At 47.0% G+C, this 13,820-nt stretch overlaps 1 protein-coding gene across 1 annotated transcript in view; it reads right to left on the bottom strand.

The window, feature by feature from the left end:
- The window catches only part of LOC138526386 (P2Y purinoceptor 8-like), a 474,410-nt gene that overhangs the window by 283,594 nt on the left and 176,996 nt on the right, over positions 1-13,820 (bottom strand). Inside the window, exon 2 of the mRNA XM_069637063.1 lies at positions 4,508-4,677. The gene's annotated coding sequence lies outside the window, so the exon portion shown is untranslated. The remainder of the gene's footprint in view (positions 1-4,507; positions 4,678-13,820) is intronic.

The following is a 13,820-nucleotide window of genomic DNA, read 5'->3' as shown; positions in this document are numbered from 1 at the left end:
GCAAATGTTTCCCACCGCAGAAAGTGAACATTGCGTAATGTCTCCTTTAGTATAGACACACTGACAAGACCTCATGTCTGTGAGTGCAAAAAACTTCACAAAGTGCAGACAGCCCCAGAATGCACTAGAATGCACTCTGCCTCTTTCAGTACAGATGTCCCCAGGCTACTGCATTTTTCACAAAAAGTGCACTGCCAATCCCCAGTACAGAGACTCCTAGAAGACCTCATTACACGGTAGGCGCTAAGGGATTACCGGCACCGGTAAGGTCTGAGCAGGTGTTAAGGACGGGACCCGCTAAGGGACTTCAGAGCTAACAACGGTACCGCAAATTGCGGTACCGTTATTAGCTCCTTCCCCATTCCCATCGAGCCCTACGGGGGCTCGAATGGGAATGGGGAATGGTTTTCTGAATGGGGACTTACCGGGTCCTCCAAGGTTGGAATGACCCGGTAAGTCACCATACCGCCTACCCGGACTCGGTATGCGGTAAGGGAGTAGCCATGCCGCTAACAGCGGCATGGTTACCTCCTACTGTGTAATGAGGCCCTTAATCTTGCAAAAGAACCAGTGCCGCACTTAGAACTAAGGCCCTGCCGGGCATTGCCTGAATTCATGCTGCGTCACTCATTGCAGCAGTGGCATTTGCACTGTAATTGCCATGGAGCAGTCGGCCTCACGCTGTGAAAGGCATGTCCCAGTATGCAGTACAGTTTACTTTGCTAACACAAGATGTCCACAAAGGAGTACATATCTAAGAGCTCACTCCTCGTACTATCACACTTAATAGAGGTACCCACCCTCACCCATCCTGTCCCGTGATACACTTACCTCAGGGAGAAAGTGTGTACCACTGCAGAGCGACTAGGCTCTGCAGCCTTGCCACCCTGTTTCTAAGCCAATCCCCTGACTTCAATGCGTTGAGGACTGGCATGGCGTGCATTACAACAGGGCATAGAGGCCGGCTGCCCTGTGCACATGCATCTGTATAAAGAGATACAGTGAATTAACAAGGGAAATGGCAGTCCAATGAACCACAACTGAGAACTGCTCAGGTGCTGCCATCTTGTGCCTGGTGAGGTCAGATATGCTCAGTGACGACTCCTGAAATCTGCTGCCTGGTCTGGGCGACTGACGGGAAGGCATTCAGGGTCGGTTGTGGCAATGTTTGAATCCTTACCAGGCCGGGAAGATCGCTCAGGGGCAATGCGCTCGCCTTGGAAAAAAGACGACGTGGGGCAACCCAGGTTCGATCCCGGGTCCGCGCTTAGAAAAACCTATGGGTATTAAGTGCATTTTAAATAACCAATTACAATTCAATTTCGGGTGCTGTAATCTTCTGTGGGGTTGAAAGGTTGTGTTCTAGGCGAGCCAAAATAGCATAGTGAATACTATTAGCAGCCGAATGGAGCTCATCCTATGCCAGGATGAGGCCCAATAACTGCACTTGCAGGTCGATGCCTTCTTTTTGCCTTTACCACTTTTGACCCTAACAGGTTGCGTCCTTCCTCTTAAGCCTTTTTGCTTCTGGCCTTGTCTTATTTGGACCTTGTTCTGTTCATCAGTGCTTCGGGATCCAGTCATCCGGTACTGGGATATACTGCTGGGATATATGGCAACACATCAGAAAATGTGCTCGCTTTGGTGTGCGGGTGGGGATTGAGAACAGCCACCAATGGAACCAGTGTTGTACCCTTCTCAGCCTCCACAGATGCTAAATGGTTTAGGCCTGCGCTTAAGCGTAGAGTAGAGGGTTAGAGAGTGGGTGAGGGCACTGGGAACTATTGGCTACCGCACTGAACTTGTCCAATTCTGAAGGTTACGTAAAAGAAGCCAGTTGCAGAAATCCGATAGGCAGTGCTCATGTGCCCCGGGGGAAGAATTGGAGAGTTTTTGTCTGATTCCCACGATATTGCCGCTGCGCGCAGAGTTTGTGGTAAGATGTGAAGGTTCTCGCGGGTCAGGGATCAGTCAAACTGGCATCACGCCCCACCAATATTCCGTAAATTGTGAGCTAGCAAATCAAATGAACGTTAGAAATCTTACCACAAACTGTGTACACAGCACCAATATCGTGGGAATCGGACAAAAACTCTCCGTAGCGGGGTCTCAAGTGCTGACATCAGTCCCTGCTTTGCCGTTCACAATACATTAATCCACCAATAAAATATCACAGCTCACTGGACCACCAAACACAGTGGATGCTACCTTAACTCCACAAATACACAGTGGTTTAAATGGAACAAATAGAAGTGCAGGCACTCACCAAGCGACAAAGCCGGACATTCCGGCGCAGCACTTTTCGCGCTGGATGTTTCAGCCCGGTACCTTGGGCACAGGTCCTTTTTGGGCACACACTGTTGTTTGGAGGCAGTGCCCAGTGAGATTCAATTATGTGCCAAGGAGCACACACACCTTGGTAGAGCAGTCTATCAGGGATCCTTTCGCACAAACTTCCAGTTTGTTGTTATGCATTGTGTTAAGAAAGTTTGAATATCCAGATAAAATGAGACTTTCTTTTTGCGTATTAAACTAGCAGATATCATGGCTGTAAACTAAATTTTAAAAGGGGAGTTTTACTATTCCTCGCCTCCATTGCCTAATAAGAAATTTGGTAGGTAACTGGAGCTGGGCGCAAGTTTTCTGCCGAATCCTTTCCATCACAACTCCAATTACATGAACGTTTACATATTAGAATAGGCACTTCTAATAACAAAGAAACCTCTTAAAAAAGTATTTCCCAGGCTTTCCAAATCAATCCCTGCTCCATCGAAGGACACCAATGGTAACAAGTGAAGCCCACTTAGCCAAACAGTGTTCCTCGTCTCCTGTGCAGTGAGCACAGTAGATGCATGTTTGCCTCACCTTTCGTTCTGCAGGGTGGGCCCTGAAGGAGACATTATGGGCACTGCGGTTGGTGGATAGAGGAAGAGGGAGGGGACTCTGCTCAAAGGCTGAAGAAGAATAGTCGTTTAAGTTGCGATAAAGTGAAATGAAAAGCTTTTATTTTCACCTCGCAACATAGTTGAGTGCTGGTACTCTCTTTCAGACATTGAGAACTGCAGGTACGCAAGTGCTCAGCAATAAGAAGTGCAGGTACTCAGGGCCGGTAGGACCGGCTCATTTAAAGTACTGCATATACATATATAGGGCATGTAGAAGCTTGGGTTACCTACAGTACCTAGTAGTATAGCACAGCGAGTACAACAGAACACTAATAACTAGGATCTTGCTTAATGGAAGAAGCAGCACTGCAAGTGACATCTGGAAACCTTTCTGGATTGGAAGGGCAGTCAAGGACTCGCCTTATCTTCTGAGACCCTGGACAGGGTCTTGCAAGACATCAAGGACTTGCTCGTGGGCTAGGCCTACCTGCTGCTTGAATACTGTAACGAGGGTCCTGCTCACTGGAGGTGACAACCTTTGCAAGTGTTCTTGACAAACTTCCTGGCTGGGAAGAGTGGAACAAGGACACACAACTCTGGCTTCTGTTTCCAGCCTCACACCGCTGTCGAGCTGCCACATAAACCCGAATCTGCCTTTGACACTTACCGTTTTTTTATCTGATGCAAGCCATCAAAGCAGAACTGCATCACATCGTAGGTCGTCGTCGTCAAGCTGACTGGACTGCTTTGAGATGCAGACTCGACCACCGCCTGCTGGGTGTTTACTCGATTCAAGTTGATCACTGCTGCAAGACCACACTGCATTGCTGGACCCCATCATGCCGACTCGTTCGTCCCAACCCATTGGGACGCACCTAGAAGCCTGTCTCAACACTTTTGAGACAACGGAACAAGCCTAAAAGATATTTGTAGTAGTTCTGTCTCCCTGACATGCAGGGCCCTAGTGACATTTAAAACTCCACGCCTTACCTTTTTTAAAGACATTTTCATTGACCTTGAACATTGCCCTTGAATATATTGCAAAATTCCCCGTTTCCAGTCCCAGAGTGCCTCTTTCATCCAGAAGTCTGCATATTCTGTGCCTTCTCTTAAAGGGGTGGCTTTTCTGTATTTTTTTAGTTGTGTGCATTTTTAGTTGTGTGCATACATTTAAATGCTCCTGTTTTTCTAGAGCCTTGGTTGGACCTTCTATTGTTTTGGTACCACAGTACTATTGGTGTTTGGACTGTATCTGTGCTTACTCATATACTTCCTCAAGTGCACAGCCTGGCCTTCGGCCCTCGTTACCAAAAGAGGCAAAGCCTGCTTCCCCTTAATGATTAGGATCACTGCTGGTGTGTGTGCCTGGGTAGGGGTTGTATGCACTAATCCTTACTCCTCCCCGTGCTCTTGCAGAGCAGTAGCTATTTATTCACAGTTAAATATAAATTCTGAAGTTTTCGATAATAATTCTCGGGATTTACATATCGCGGCTATCACCAGGAATCCAGTTTTTGAGCACATGGAAACTGGTGTTTTTCCTAACATCATTATTATGCACAATTATGATATTCAATGTCTGACCTTGATAACATGGAGATATGTGATATTCAATTTCTGACCTTGAAAGAATGGAGACATGAGTGGTCCTGGAGAAGAATCGAAACCTTGCCCGCACGGTAACTCCTACTCATTGAAGACGCAAACTATGTGTAGAGCTGGCCGCTCTTCCGGGCAGGTAGTCCAAGCGATGGGGAGTTTACAAATGGAAGTACTGCCTTCTTCGTCCCCCCTGTAGGAAGAAACAAATATATTCAGTGGACAGCCTCTGAATCCCCCTGCAGCCACCGAAACAGCACATACCACCTTGAGACAATAAGACAACATCTTCTAAGCTAACTCAAGTCAACGGACCCTTGCTAACACAAAGAGACAGTTGTCAGAGAGTGCAGCGGATGACAGAGTTGTGCTTAGACATACCCTTACTAGGCGAACACTAGATGTATCCTTTTAAAAAGTATGACATTTATCCAACCAAGTATGCATTTGTAAAAGAGGCAAACAACTGGAATGTATTGATGTATTTTGTTGGGGATTTATATCGTGCTTAACGCTTTTTTTTCAGCTTCTATGTGCCATGCACTGCTCACAACCGCCCGGGCATTTCCGGGGACCCAAAATACCAGCTACTACACGTACGTTTGGCCCATGTTAAACGTGTGGCTTAGCCGGTAAAATTGCTCAGTGGGTTAAACGCTCATTGCTGTGATCTGTGTTTAATCTGCAGGTCGCAGGTTCAAATCCCGCCAATGCCAACTCAGCCTTTCATCCTTCGCAGGACGATTGGGTAATAATAGTAATGTATGTAATTATGTCCCATGTTAAGCGCTTTAGATGCTATATAAAAAACAAACTGTGTCCGGCTACCCCTTCTTAATAACCAACCAGACTGCAGAAGGTAGAAGCGGCCACAGGACACAACATTTTGGATCTAATGAAAACAGTAGAACAAGCACCTGACCTAGTCTGGCAGTCACCGAGCAAAGAATTGATGCTTGAATCCAAGCAGCTTGAGACCAGTAAAGCTGCACAACTCCACATTCAGTGCTTCATTTCTGCGGCTTCCTACTCAGTCTTTGTCACCAGCCGCCGCAAGCAGCTCCCTTCCTGAGTTCCTTCCTAGTTCCATCAGTGCAGCCACCGCGACATGTGCGGCTTGCGTTGTCACCCACCTGGTCTTACTAGGGTAGACTCCCTACGTCTCAGGAGGATAGCTCAGCGGCAACCTGCTCGCCTTGGAAGCAAGACGACATGGAGCAACACAGGTTCGATCCCCTGGTCCGCGCTTAGAAACCTCTGGATATTAAGTGTGTTATCAATAACTAATCATATCATATTATAGTGTCCTTTTTTGGATTACAGCATTGTCCAAATTCTGCACTATTCTCCAGACCTCAAAACCCGGCTCATGGACTAGCCGGAAACAGGAGTCAGTCCAGGTCTCTGGCAACCAGAACCACCTTGCCCGCTCCCATCACTGCCGCTTTAATTGGGTTTTAATTGGAGAAGCTTCCAGCTCTTTCCACCCACTGATTGAGGGTGGCAGCGTTCATGGGTGGGGGTGACCTGAGGGTCTCAGTAATTGTTTTCGAACAGTTGCACATAAACATCCACTTCTCCTGACATGTAACGTTCAATGTGATTTCGCCTACATTTTTTTTTTTTTTACTGGTTGATTTTGCTGCAAATATATGCTTAACACCCCTACATTAATTATTAGCCTAAACCCACCGACCACATACATTTGCAGCATAATCCAATGACAACATTTTGAGGATTATTATTATTTTTTATTTTATATGAGTTTTTTTAAAGCACTCACACAGCTCGGAGGCATCGAGGCGTTGTTACCGGAATATGTCTTAGTTGCATATTTCTTAACACGCTTAATACCCAGAGGTTTCTAAGCGCAGACCCGGGGGATCGAACCTGTGTTGCTTTGAGTTATCTTTTTTCCAAGGCGAGCACATTGCTGCTGAGCTATCCTCCTGGGACCACTACTTCAATGGACTCTACTGCGGCCAAAACTCCTATTACCGACCTGGAATGCACAGGCAGGTAGCACTGGTGATGCAGTCAGTATGGGAAGAATGGCGGTGAAAAAGTAATGGAAGACATGCCGTTTACATTAGAAATGTTGTGCCATATTGCATGCCTTGGTATAATAAGACTTTGTAAATTATAGTGCTTGCAAACTTTGCGGTTTCACAAGACTAAAAGTGAAGTTTCCATCTGAAAATCAGCAACATACAGGATAAGACATAGTGCAAGTCTCCCTTCTGCAACGCATGACCCTCTTCTCACATTCTAGTAGCAGAGCATGCCTGAAGGGGAGCAGGTTCCTATTTGTTGCATGATCACCACTTCCCCTTTTTGCAGAGACTGACAGAAAACATGCACGTGGCTAATTGTGATTGCATGCTTTTAACCTCGGATCTTGTAATGGAGTTTCCTGAGAAGTTTGACCCCTTTGTAAGTGGCTTTAGGAGCTATACCATGCTCGACATCTTGTTTATAATTTATCGGTAATTCCAGCTAGTCCTGGCCATAGGTCAACTACGAGGGTTGTGCTTTTTGTGTGTTTTTGCAACCCTGCAGTATTAGTTGTTTTTGTGCGTGTGTTTGTGCGTGGTGTGTTTGAGTGTGTGAGTCTATTACCATATTATGATAGGTGGTGTTGCAGTTGGTGAGCAGGTGCAAGTGGATCTAGGTCACGTGGCCTAAGCCTCCCACCTGTCAATCACAACTAATCTGTTGGTGTCTTCTTGTTTTCCCACCCTTGTCCCCTACTTAAGCAGCCCTCCAGCCTCTTTTCCATTGCAGCTGGTGAGCAGGTGCAAGTGGATCTAGATTATTTGGCCTAAGCCCCACCCACCTTCTTAGCCCTGCCTCTTCCTTTCTGCTCTTAACTCTTAGATCAAGGGTGTATCTTGCCCAGGCATCCGAATTAAAGGACAGACAAGAAAAGGGCAATTCCTGTTTGGACCTGTTCGGATCGGCAGGACCTAGGACCAGACTCCCTGCCCCTCATAACATCAGGTAAACTCCCTTGAATATGTGTCTCACTCCTCTCTCCCAACAGCACATTCCGATCATCACCTCTCATCACCAACCCCAGCACTCACCAGCAACATCATGGACAATACATTGCATGCAACCTCATCCATGTCACCATACACCCCATCACCTCTCCATCATCCACCATAACACTAAAATTGATGCTCGCCAATGTCTGCTCAGCAATCCATGCAGCTGACATCACCAACCTCTTCACCACACATGACTTGGATGCCGATCTTCATTACTGAGACCTGTATGACATACTCCTCCATCCACATCCCAGATGTCCTCACCCTCAAAGGCAAATTAACAAGGGGGGTCCTGGTTGTCCCTCTGCCAGACATTAGTCCTGGTTACGAGAGACTTACCTAGAGTCTTTAGCTCACTTTCTTTCACAGAGAAGAAATATCCCAAACATATCAGTCTTTGTCCTGCCCTGGGGCAGTCCAGCACCGAAATGTTAGGCAATTCTCCTCTGAACAAGAGTACCGACAGAAACCCCAGATACGTGTTTCGGTCTGGTTGGACCTCATCAGTAGGGTGGATCTGTGCCTCTCTAAGAATAGTGAGCAAGGGGTCCACGTCTGGATTCCCCTAGTAACTTAGGGTGAGACCCAAAGTTACTTAAATATGCAAATTAACAAGGGGGGTCCTGGGTGTCCCTCTGCCAGACATTAGTCCTGGTTACGAGAGACTTACCCAGAGTCTTTAGCTCACTATCTTTCACAGAGAAGAAATATCCCAAACATATCAGTCTTTGTCCTGCCCTGGGGCAATCCAGCACCGAAATGCTAGGCAATTCTCTTCTGAACAAGAGTACCGACGGAAACCCCAGACACATGTTTCGGTCTGGTTGGACCTCATCAGTAGGGTGGATCTGTGCCTCTCTAAGAATAGTGAGCAAGGGGTCCACGTCTGGATTCCCTTAGAAACTTAGGGTGAGACCCAAAGTTACTTAAATATGCAAATTAACAAGGGGGGTCCTGGGCGTCCCTCTGCCAGACATTAGTCCTGGTTACGAGAGACTTACCCAGAGTCTTTAGCTCACTATCTTTCACAGAGAAGAAATATCCCAAACATATCAGTCTTTGTCCTGCCCTGGGGCAGTCCAGCACCGAAATGCTAGGCAATTCTCCTCTGAACAAGAGTACCGACAGAAACCCCAGACACGTGTTTCGGTCTGGTTGGACCTCATCAGTAGGGTGGATCTGTGCCTCTCTGAGAATAGTGAGCAAGGGGTCCACGTCTGGATTCCCCTAGTAACTTAGGGTGAGACCCAAAGTTACTTAAATATGCAAATTAACAAGGGGGGTCCTGGGCGTCCCTCTGCCAGACATTAGTCCTGGTTACGAGAGACTTACCCAGAGTCTTTAGCTCACTATCTTTCACAGAGAAGAAATATCCCAAACATATCAGTCTTTGTCCTGCCCTGGGGCAGTCCAGCACCGAAATGCTAGGCAATTCTCCTCTGAACAAGACTACCGACAGAAACCCCAGACACGTGTTTCGGTCTGGTTGGACTTCATCAGTAGGGTGGATCTGTGCCTCTCTAAGAATAGTGAGCAAGGGGTCCACGTCTGGATTCCCCTAGTAACTTAGGGTGAGACCCAAAGTTACTTAAATATGCAAATTAACAAGGGGGGGTCATGGGCGTCCCTCTGCCAGACATTAGTCCTGGTTACGAGAGACTTACCCAGAGTCTTTAGCTCACTATCTTTCACAGAGAAGAAATATCCCAAACATATCAGTCTTTGTCCTGCCCTGGGGCAGTCCAGCACCGAAATGCTAGGCAATTCTCCGCTGAACAAGAGTACCGACAGAAACCCCAGACACGTGTTTCGGTCTGGTTGGACCTCATCAGTAGGGTGGATCTGTGTCTCTTTAAGAATAGTGAGCAAGGGGTCCACGTCTGGATTCCCCTAGTAACTTACGGTGAGACCCAAAGTTACTTAAATATGCAAATTAACAAGGGGGGGTCCTGGGCTTCCCTCTGCCAGACATTAGTCCTGGTTACGAGAGACTTACCTAGAGTCTTTAGCTCACTATTTTTCACAGGCTACAGAATTCTACAACAAGACCATCCAAACAAGATCGGCAGAGGCCTCGCCATCATTCACAAGGCAGCATGGCCATGTACCCAACTGGACGTCTACACCAATGGCTCTTTTGAAAACCTTATCCTGCCACTTCTCGCTCTTCCCAATGGACACAGTCGCTATTCATCTCATCTACAGACCACCTAAGCCCAACACCTCCTTCATCAAAGACTTCACAGTATTGGTCATAAGCATGTGTCTCATTCATCCCAACAACATCTTCCTCAGTGACTACACATCCTGTGCAACCCTGCAATCAAATAAATTACGAAAGATCTCCACTGCCTAATCGATACACTGAACCTCACACAGCACACCAAAAAGCCAACTCACAGGAAAGGTAATATCCTCAACCTCATCATCACCACACTGCCCAGCCTTCATCATAGCTCCCCTATTCCACTCGACTGGTTGGACCATCTAGCAATCCCCTTTCAGATTAGTCACACCACACCTCTGAAGCAAAGCCATTAGAAACCAAGCAAAACAATTTTCCGATCCTTCAAGAACCTCCCAGTAGAGGCTCTCACAGAAGACCACACCAAACTCCACCTCACATGGGCTGATGGATTTTCGATAAACCAGGACTGCAACTAGCTTCTCTAAGAGCTCAACACCACCTCACAAACAACAACAACCATTTTGCCCCAGTGAAACAGCACACCCTCAATCCTAAACCTTCAGCACCCTGGTAAACTCAAGAACTCAACCTCAATAACCAAAGCATCAGAAAGCAAGAAAAGAATTGGCAAAAATCCTGCAGCACATCCAACTTTGCCCTGTTCAAGGAGCTCTGTGTTACACACTAGCGACTGATCAACACTGCCAAGGCCAACTACTACCAAAACACCATAGACAAGACCAACAATGAAAGCAGAGCCCTCTTCAAAGCCATCAAGCACTGCATCCACCCTCTGCCCAACCCACCATAGCACTCTCCATCAAATAATCCACTGCCATCAACTCTTTCTTCATCAACAAGATCAACATGATCCGCCAACACATAGACAATAACGCCCCAATCGACAGCACAATACACATCCCATCTTGCAAAACCACAACTACTGGAACAACTTTCAAGACACTAACTTTGAAAGTCCTCACTACCACTGTAGCAGCCTCAAGTCCACATCGTATTCAGATGACATCCTCCCTGCCTCCTTACTCAAGACCCTTCGGACTGAAGCATTCCTACCTTACCCGACAATCATTAACAGCTCCCTAACTCAAGGCACCTTCCACTCAACGCTCAAGACTGGAAAAATCCTCCTGCTTCTTAAGAAACCACAACTGGACCCTGACATTCTCAGCAACTAAACCCCTATTACCCATCTTCCCTTTCTAGTTAAGATCCCTGAGAAGGCAGTAGCCACACAACTCCTCCAACACATCGAAGCCAATAACCTCCTTCAGTCCTACCAATCTGACTTCAGACACAGATGCAGCACAGAAATGGCTACCATCAAGGTGATCGACTATGCCCTAAAAAATCCCTGATGATGGCTATCCTTGCATGCTAGTTCTCTTTGACCTCTAAGCAGCATTTCACACAGTAGACCACCAGACACTCACTGACAATCTAGATTGCTGCATGGGGATCAGAGAGATTGTCCTCAGGTGGTTCAAATCCTCCCTTTGCGAACCACCAACAGGTCATACAAATGGATTCTTCTACCCGTCACCTGTGGAGTCCCGCAAGCATCTGTCCTGTCCCCCATGATCTTCAATATTTATATGGAACCACTCGGAACCCCCCTCTCTCCACACAACATTCAAATTCACCAATCCACAGATGACAAGCACATCTACCTCAAGATATCCTCCATCGAAGAAATCCACAGGCTCAAGGCCTGCCTCACATTGATCCAGTCCTCGATGTCCAGTGCTTACCTGAAGCTCAACCTCACCAAGACTAAATTCCTTCTGCTGACCAATAACACTGAACACCCTGATATCCAAACATGTCTCTCTTCTTTGAACCTCAAGGGATTTATACCATAGTTGGCCCTCTGTGCCAAGTCCCTTGGGATCAACAGCGATGGACAACTCACGTTCAAACAGCACATAGCAATGGAGACACAAAAGGCCTGGTACTAACTTTCTCTACTGCGGAAAATCAAGCCCTTCATCAAAGAAAAAAAACTCGGATCCGCAGTCCAAGCCTTAGTCCTCTTCAACTGGGAGGCGGCAATGCACTTTTGGAAGGGATTCTGGTGACCACCCCTGAAATATGCCCTACACGCTGCAGCAAGACTCATTTAAGAACTCCACGAATTCGACCAGATCACCCCAACCCTCATCGAACTGCACAGGCTCCCACTACAAGCCTGAATCATCTTCAAATCCTGTTGCATCATCTACAAGGCTGTCATTCTGAAGTCCCCAAGCTACCTCACTGAGAAACCCAGCATCTCAGGAGGGCTGTGATCCAGCAGAAGTAAGATAATGCCCTGCACATGGAGCTAGATGTCTTGTCGAACTGAAAACTGACCAGCCCAGCAGGGCCCTACCAACTCTGGATCAATAATCTCTTCTGGTCATTGGGTCCATCCAGCTGGAGGGTTATGCTATAGTTATTCCAAGCTGGATCTTTTATAAGCGATTCAATTAACACACAAAGTCAGGTTTGAACCTTTAGAGACAGTTTCTCAAGAAGTGGCACAAGTAAAAAAAAAGCACAAAGGATGAACTTTTTACCTTGCACCACTACAAGAAATGTGCAAGTAACCTTATTCACAGAAGAAGCTCTGTCCGACTGCATTGCATGCATTAGTTTCCGGAGCATGCTCCAGACACTGAGTATTACAGGCTACATGCATTTCACAGCCGAAATTTAAAAGGCCTATCATTGTAAAATGTTAACATAAAAAGAAAAGTATGTCTATCCATTTTTGGATTACCTCTACTGCCAACTTAAAGAAAAATACATGACGGGGTCGAAACTGACCCTGTCATGTTTTGTGTGCCCCCTTGCACCTGTTCCTAACAGGCTCAACGGAATGTGTCTCATTTCTGCGCATTTCCTGATGCATCTGATTTGTGAATTCCGGGTGCGCATTTACAGGTGCAGAAATGTCCCCTCAATTGTGGGAAAGTGCATCTGAATGTGTGCATCTGCAATGTGCACATTCAGATGCCCTTTGTGAATAGGGTACTGGTTATTTTTGCCACGAGTGGTGGGACGCGCAACTGCATCTCATCATTTGCACCAAAAGAACGTTTTGAGATTCTGGCCCTATAAATGTAATTACTTTTTTTTGCATGGTAATATTGATTTTATTATGGTCATATTTATGATACTGATATGTTGTTCAAAGTGCAACTTTTGAATTGAAATGAATGCAAAAGTAGTACTCACGTTGTTCATTATATTCAAACTGCACTTTTAAGTCAGGTGGTCCGGTAATGCAGTGCCGGTAGCAACGCGTACTGGCAATATTATTGGCCTGCACAATTCCTAGAGAGAATGCCGGTAGCACCGGCGTCGATTGGTGCAATCCCTGTGCCACTGGTGACGAAGGCACAGACAACGGAATTACCGGCAACTCCCAAGACACATGCCGGAATCACCGGCACCACAGAGCAATCGGCCCATTACGACCATGGTATTACTGGTACTTCCGGCATACAAATTCAGGTAGCACTGGAAAAACCATGCCGGAAACACCAGCATCATGGACCAGGCGGTAAATTGCCCCAGGTGTGCCCAAATAGGACACATGTGCACCAATTCCTCTGAAGATCACCCAATGCAACCAGGAACACTAGAAAAGGACCACACCCACACCCAGAATACTCCACCAACACAACCATGCTGCCCCTCTCAGTGGTAGCAATGGAGATGGAGGCGCTGCACACTGCAGTGGAGCTGAATGAGCTGGAGCAGCACCAATGGCAGCAACAAGCCAGGGAGAGGAGGAGGAAGATGATGAGTATGATGGCTGGGATGCAAGTGGTGAAGCAGAGGCAAGCAGTCATACCCTGTACGAGGGCCACACCCTGGGCCCTGCCAAATGGGCAGAGACATACCATGTACCAGCTAAACAGGGAGCAAAATACAAGGACTACTGACACTAATCCAGGATGACATGGGGAGCAGGATCGGCATCCGGACAGCCATACCACGGTTGCTGAAGCTGGTGTCAGTCGTGCACTTCCTAGCCACAGGCACTTTGCAGCTGCATGGCATATCACAGCCCGTCTTCTCCAGAGTGCTGCT

This window comes from Ambystoma mexicanum, chromosome 7p (assembly GCF_040938575.1).
Source record: "Ambystoma mexicanum isolate Mex_15411 chromosome 7p, UKY_AmexF1_1, whole genome shotgun sequence".
NCBI classification, from domain to species: domain Eukaryota; kingdom Metazoa; phylum Chordata; class Amphibia; order Caudata; family Ambystomatidae; genus Ambystoma; species Ambystoma mexicanum.
Note: the sequence above shows the minus strand (reverse complement) of the source record. Positions and strands in the feature narration are given on the sequence as shown.